The sequence below is a fragment of the Ixodes scapularis genome, unplaced genomic scaffold, assembly GCF_016920785.2.
Source record: "Ixodes scapularis isolate PalLabHiFi unplaced genomic scaffold, ASM1692078v2 PGA_scaffold6__148_contigs__length_123643588, whole genome shotgun sequence".
NCBI lineage: Eukaryota > Metazoa > Arthropoda > Arachnida > Ixodida > Ixodidae > Ixodes > Ixodes scapularis.
In genome coordinates, this window is record NW_024609881.1 from 83,576,921 (window position 1) to 83,583,794 (window position 6,874).

The following is a 6,874-nucleotide window of genomic DNA, read 5'->3' on the forward strand; positions in this document are numbered from 1 at the left end:
TGCCCTTTTCACGCATGGCAAGTGTCGTATTAGAAGATGCTAACGGCGGCGGCAGTGCAGGTAAGATATATCACCATTGTTTATGGTTCAACACTGATTGCAGACATATAGTACACAAATACCAAAGCAACAATTCCCCGTGAAAACCAAAAACAGTACTTGATAAGGAATTCCAATTTTATCGTACCATGCAGAATTCAAGAATTCGGAGTAAGCATCGAGCGGAAAAAACTTACGGAGATTCGCGTTTCTCTTTTGTTAGTTGAATGTTGATTCAAAATCTGTATAAAGGTAAAGTCACTGCTGAGTTTTGACTTGACTAACCACGTGTCATGCAGTCTTGTACACGTTAGTAAGAAAAAGTAATCGATTCCAATTACTATTACTCTTGGCTAAAAACTATTCGATTAGATTACTTGATTACTCGACGGCAAAAGTAATTGGACATTACTTAAAAAGTAATCGTTACTTTTTTTATTACTTTATTGTGTGAAGACGCATCTTTAGCGCTCATAACAATGAACTACTTCAAACCTGTATCTCACTTTTGCACAAGTATTGAAGAAAAACTGGCTCCCTCTTCGTGGTCGTTGCACCTTCACAATGCGGACACAAGCATAGAATTCGTTTGAAGACGTTTAATGATTTGGGCTTTCGCCAGTGTGTGTGTGTGTGTGTGGGGGGGGGGGGGGGGAGGGGGAGTGGAGGGGGTTCTAGATCTTGTTAAGCTTGAGCAAGGGTTGTCACTCAAAGTTTGCGTCGATCATTTTATTATTCACGTGTGGATGAGCTCGCATGTTATACAAAAGAGCAGCAGCTCCAGGATTTGAAACGGATCATGTGTATATAGTATCCATTAGCGGAAGAGATCGCCCCGACCACTTCTCAACTCGAAACATTAATGAAAAAACGGTTAAAGTACAGGCGAGCTGGTGGATATTTACCATGATGGAACTTAACCCGAGACTGGGGTAGAAACAGAAACTTAAAAGTAGAAGGGACAGAGACAAGTGAAGAAGAGAACGTCTCTTCTTCACTTGCCCTTAGCAAAAAGAGGCCGTACTTCAAACGAAGTTGAAATATATTTAGTACGAATATTCATTTTGTATTTATTCTGTATTATTTTGGCCGCATTCGAAATACGCGCGTAATGTATTCAAAATACATTATAAATATGAATCAAAAAATATTTTAGATATACCAAAAATATTATCTCTTCACACTCAAGATGCTATTTGTGCATTAAAAACCGGCTTCACAATTTTTTTTTTATTTAGATTGTGTCAGCAAATGGCGTCCCTGTGGTATTTGAAGGCACTACTAGATACATCTTACAAAGCTACATTAGAAACGAACACAAACACAAACACCATGACGCACTGAACAGCTCATTCACAGTCCCGTTGACTGCTCTAGAGCCTTATATAGCCTACATATTGAAGGTAATCATTTTTTCGGTGACCACCTCTGCGCTTATTAAGGTTCCAAGTATTCGATCTTCTCCTCGGGAGTCTGTCAAAGGGGAAACAGTGTTTTGAAGTTCGTGGACGATATCTCTTAGTAAAAGGCATTGGTACAACTAATAACAATTTGGCGCAGTTCTTAAAACAATATCCACACAAACGGCTCATAAAATACATGTTAGTGCTTCTCTGCGTAGCACCACTCAGGACGAAGCGAATCAAGGCAGTATCTTCACTTTAAAATACTGTAAACGACTTTATTTTCGTGAGGACCTAATTCTCGCAAAGTTCGCGAATCGCCTACAATTCCGAAAAATAGGTCCCGTGAACAATTCCGGCAAAATGCAAAAATATTAAAATCTATATTGCGATCCCAGCGCGTCGCGAAAATTAGAATTTGCGAATTATTCCAAAACTCCAACTTTGACCTAAATCGCGAAATATTGAGCCCGCGAAAAATAAATATTTTACAGTAATTGTTTTGCCTTTCCATTTTAGTAGTTGACTATTTAATATGTTAGTTAATATAACTATATTAAAGTCACTATTCACATCACGTACAATGGTGAGTATACACGTTCAGTGAATTAACATTGTGCTAACAAAACCACTCCAAACGTATCTGTTCACAGCACCTGCTGAAGCTTTCCAGCATCAGCAAATGTTGTAGTTGTAGTCCCCGAACCCCGTTTGTGATTGGTGTGCAAGAAACTGATCAGGTGTGTCCTTGGCAGAAAAAAGGAAACAATAACATAAACTGGGCTGATTTATCAGTGCGATGCTCCGCAATTCAGTTGACAAACTAATCAAATGTTGTATTTAGGCGCTTCAGTGTACTTCATATCTACTTGAAGTGAACTTCTAGAAGGGGAGCTTTTCAATATTTTGGTAGTTTAAGTCAAACTACCAAAGTATTGCAGTCAAAAGGTACTTAGAGTATAACACAACAGTATTTACGATTTTCAGGTATCTTAAGAGTATTCTGCACGTATTTTTGATTGCTCCATTTTTTAGGGTTGGAGTATATTTTGCATGAATTAAATAAATATTTCAAGGAATATACGTGAAAGGTATTTTGTGCCTATTAATTTAGTATTTACATATTTCAAAACGCATGAAGGGAACTTCAAATGTAGTTTAAGTAAAGGTATTTTAAAATGATTTTTAGAAGTATATTTTAGTACTAAGTAAAAAAAAAAGAAGTTTATATTTTCGGTCTATTTTTCGTGTACTTAAAATTATGAACTGTATTTCAAATACACTCAAATTAGAATGTGGTATATTTCAAACGTATTAGTTTTCGCTAAGGGTGTCTCTGTTCCTTCTACTTTTAAGTTTCTGTTTCTACCCCAGTCTCGGGTTAAGTTCCATCATCGAAACATTGCTTGTCACAAAGACCACGTAGGGGAAACGGGGAAATATTTCAGCTGCCTTTGTTATATTTTGCATCCGCTTTAGGCATTCTTCGGTTCTGGTTCTCCTACGGGCTGCGAGTAGGTACCCTAAGCAGGATTTTTTATTTATTTTATTTCTGTGTGTGTGTGCGTGAGGGGGCTAGTTTGAACGAAGGACTCACAAAGCTACATTCTGCTTCCTCGAACTTCGCCCTGAATGGCCTTTGTCACGCACTGTGGCTTTCCTGGGGCTTCCCACTCCCAGTCCCAGCTCGAAAAAAACAAAAAACGGACATTGCACAGAAGCTGTACATAGAAAGAGATTGACCTCGTTTCCTACAGCTCCTCAAAAATCTTTCTTTTTTCCGTTCAAAAAAAAAAAAGCAAATTTTATTTTTGTTTTTTCATAAAAAAAAGGCGTGTGCCCGGGGGGGGGGGGGGGGGGGGGGGGGGGGCCGTGGACAAATTGTAACGGTTACAAGTAATTTTATTACTTCAAAAGGTAATCAGATTACTCTTGTGATTACTGCCTAAGAAAAGTAATAACCTGATTACAAGATTACTCCAAAAAGTAATCGATTACAAGTAATTTGATTACTTGTAGTGCGTACGGTACAAGTCTGGTGTCATGTAAGGAATTGCAAAGTTGTACAGGTTAATCAAAACAAGTGGAAAAGTTGTGAAATTCCCAAACTATTCTGCATCCAGCGCTTGTTCGAAGCGGATGATGAGCAGCGAAGGTGTGCTCAATATAGGCAGAGGACGCAAAATAACCGTTTTTGATTTACCTGATCATGCGACCGTGTACGCGTATACTATATCTGTTTTCACCTTAAAGGGAAACTCCGGTAAATATTTTTGAATTTTAAATTACGAGTGTTTTCAACTAAAGCAGGGTCCCTGAATTACAAGGAATATTTTGTTTTCGATATTGTGTGTATAGTTTTATAAATATCGCGTGCTCTAAGTTTCGTTTCGGGCGTCTACGGCAGAACCGAAACTGTCTCCTAGATGAATGGCAACATTGATCATCAGCAGTTAGACCGCGACGTCACGTCACAAGTCTGCTGCGGTACGCGATACAACCAATCAACCGCAGCTCTACCGCGACGTGACGTCACAAGGGTGCTACGCCAGTGTTCCTTGACTAAAAGCTAACCCGCCTGCCGCTCGCTACAGAGCAGCTGGTTGGATCCCGAAAATCGGTTTTAGTAAAGTGCGCAACTTCACTTTGACGTAATATTTCGGCTCTGAAAAAAAGCACGAAAGGCCTCGTCGGCCTTTCGTGCTACGAAAGAGACACCAGTCATTCATTTCGGTGTCGTTTTCGACCCGGAGTGGCCCTTTAAAGGGATGCTGAACCGAAATCGGGATTCCACAAAGCACGGCGACAAAAGCGTGCGACGGTATGCTACAAACATCAAAACATCACTCATACAACAATATATGGAACGGATGGCCGTATTTAAAAAAAGAAAAAAAAGAAAGAAGCGCATGTGACAGATATGTTTACGTCTTGTTTCTCTGAGGAGAGGGAACGGCCTCGCGTCTTCTCCGCCTCGCCGCCTTGAGGGGGCAAAACGAAGAGAGGAGGAAACGAGATATCTTGACGTCACGCGCCTCGTCGGCCTCGTTCAAGCTCGACCTTTTTTTCCCAAAAATGCGGCCGTCGATTTGAGATATCGCCTTACGACTAGTGTTGTATAGATTGTAGCGTCCCGCCTGCAGCCTCCTGCATTGTTTTTTTTTTAATCCTAATTTTGGTTCACCATCCCTTTATCTTTAAGTCAGAGCACGGCCGACGCTACAAGTTGCTGGGGCCAATCAAAAAGCTCCAAAAGTGATACGTCATGGCATTCATCATCTTGTGCGAATGTTGACATATAGGCGAAATTGATCAAGCGCAGTGAACGCAGCGTGGGCGTATGATTTAAGAGAGAGACCCGAGAGAGACCAGACCGGTTTTTAAGCCTCTTGCGACGCCTTAGGACCGAATGCGCTGCAGCGGAGCTGGTCCTAAAACGTTGCAAGAGGCTTAAAAAGCGGTCTGCTCTCTCTCGGTCTTACTCGGTCGCAAGAGTGTGAACGGTCCTTTACTTAGAAGGACACAAAATATAATACTTTAACCGCGAAAAAAAATCCTCCCTTGAATTTGCGTGGACACCCTCGCCTTACGACAGCCTTTCAACTGCAGTAGAGAACCAGCCGCAATGTTTAAAATAACACCCCACGATAAGCGAGATCTAGCGAAACTGAAACTTGCTTTTGTTTTAATTTTATTTTGATGTAACATAATGCTGCGTTTGTTGCAAAAGCAAAAATGGCATCCAAATCATTAAATTATTTGCGATGTCGGGTTCGTCGTCGCAGTATCCTCAATCCAACTCGTTCCGCCAGACACCGGAACCAACCTGCACACGGTGTAGATGTCAGATGAAACTTCAGGGCCAAGGTTGGAATCGTTGGGTCTTTGGAAGAAAACAACAACAACAACAACAAAATTTGAGCTATGTGTGTTTAGACATGGCGATGTGGCAGAGGATACATTCTTATATGTTATCTCGCCAAAATGGAACACATTTCAAGATCTTTTTACGAGGAACTTCAAAATCAGTGTATATGGAAGGAGTTTAGACCATGGTAGTATGATCATTCTGCGAGCTGTCTAGGCTGCGGGATATGTTCCGGGCAAGCGCAATAGCTCTCTTCCGATAAACACCGTACGCCACCCATCCGCCTACAGCCAGGTGACTGCATATTTTCCCCCGGTCATACGCGATAGAAAGGAAATTAAAAACAGCGCGGAAAGACGAGGACCAGACAAAGAAGTGACACGGACGCAGCGCTACGTCCGTGTCACTTCTTTGTCTGGTCCTCGTCTTTCCGCGCTGTTTTTAATTTCCGAAGTATGTACCAACTCGCCCAAGCCTCAACTTTAGCGATAGAAAGAACGATTCCAGCAATTGCCTTCTGCTGGCTGCCATCTTTGTCCACGGGTAGAGTGGAACGTGTTCCCAGCAAGCACAGGAGTTCTTTTCTGCAGGCAAACAGACGCCGAGCACGCGTCCGCTGCACGGTGACTCGACACATTTTACCCGGATGATATGCGATTGAAAGGGGCATGCGTTCTGGACACCGTAATCTTTAAAGCCACATTCACACTCCTCATACATCATACAAAAAACATGGTATTTTCTGCAGCATAGCCTCCTCTATATTCACAAAGCCTGACAGTTCGACGACGGAGCCATAGAGCGCCCGGTCGCGGATTTGAAGCGGGAGGATCTGGTAGCAGAAAGCATCAAAGAGCCACTACTCGGGGAATCTGGACGTCAGCGCTGAGCTTTTGTAACGGCGAGGACCCGAAACACACTCGTTCGCTCGGGAGAAGTGTGTTTCGGCGTCTCGACGCAGCGGGGCGCCAGTCACGTGGCTCTCCTCTCATCCGTTGTCTGCCACTTCACCTTTTTCGTTTCGGCGGCCGCTTCTCGTGGCTATCTGCCAGGCTTTGTCAGTATATAGGAGCCTATAGCTGCAGGCATGATGACAAAATTTTCTGTGGGACAAGCCTGCGAAGCTCGCTTGCTTCGTATACATACAAGGCGAGGAGGACGTGTGAACCAGTACATTTAATTGGCACGCCTTGGAAACTTTCGATTTGAAACGCACGCACCTGAAACTAAGTACGCGAATGTCGTGTCGCAAGGAGTTTTATGCGTAATTTTTTTCAGAGCTCTACTCTGAGGGGGTGAAATAAAAATAAAGCAGAAACAGTGGCCGTGCATTTCATATGTCCTATATACCAGCCTGTTCGTCGTCAGCTCACCGGTTCGCGAGCGAGCTCCCGGGCGGCTTGCTGAACGCAACGACTCTAAAAACGCCTGAGTAGAGGCCGGCGACAAGCGGCATAATCGCGATAGGCAATAATCTGAACGAAATATATGAGCGATAACCATCCAGTGGGCATCCGACTAACATCCATTAAGGGATATTAAAAGTAAAATGCACGGCCGCTTT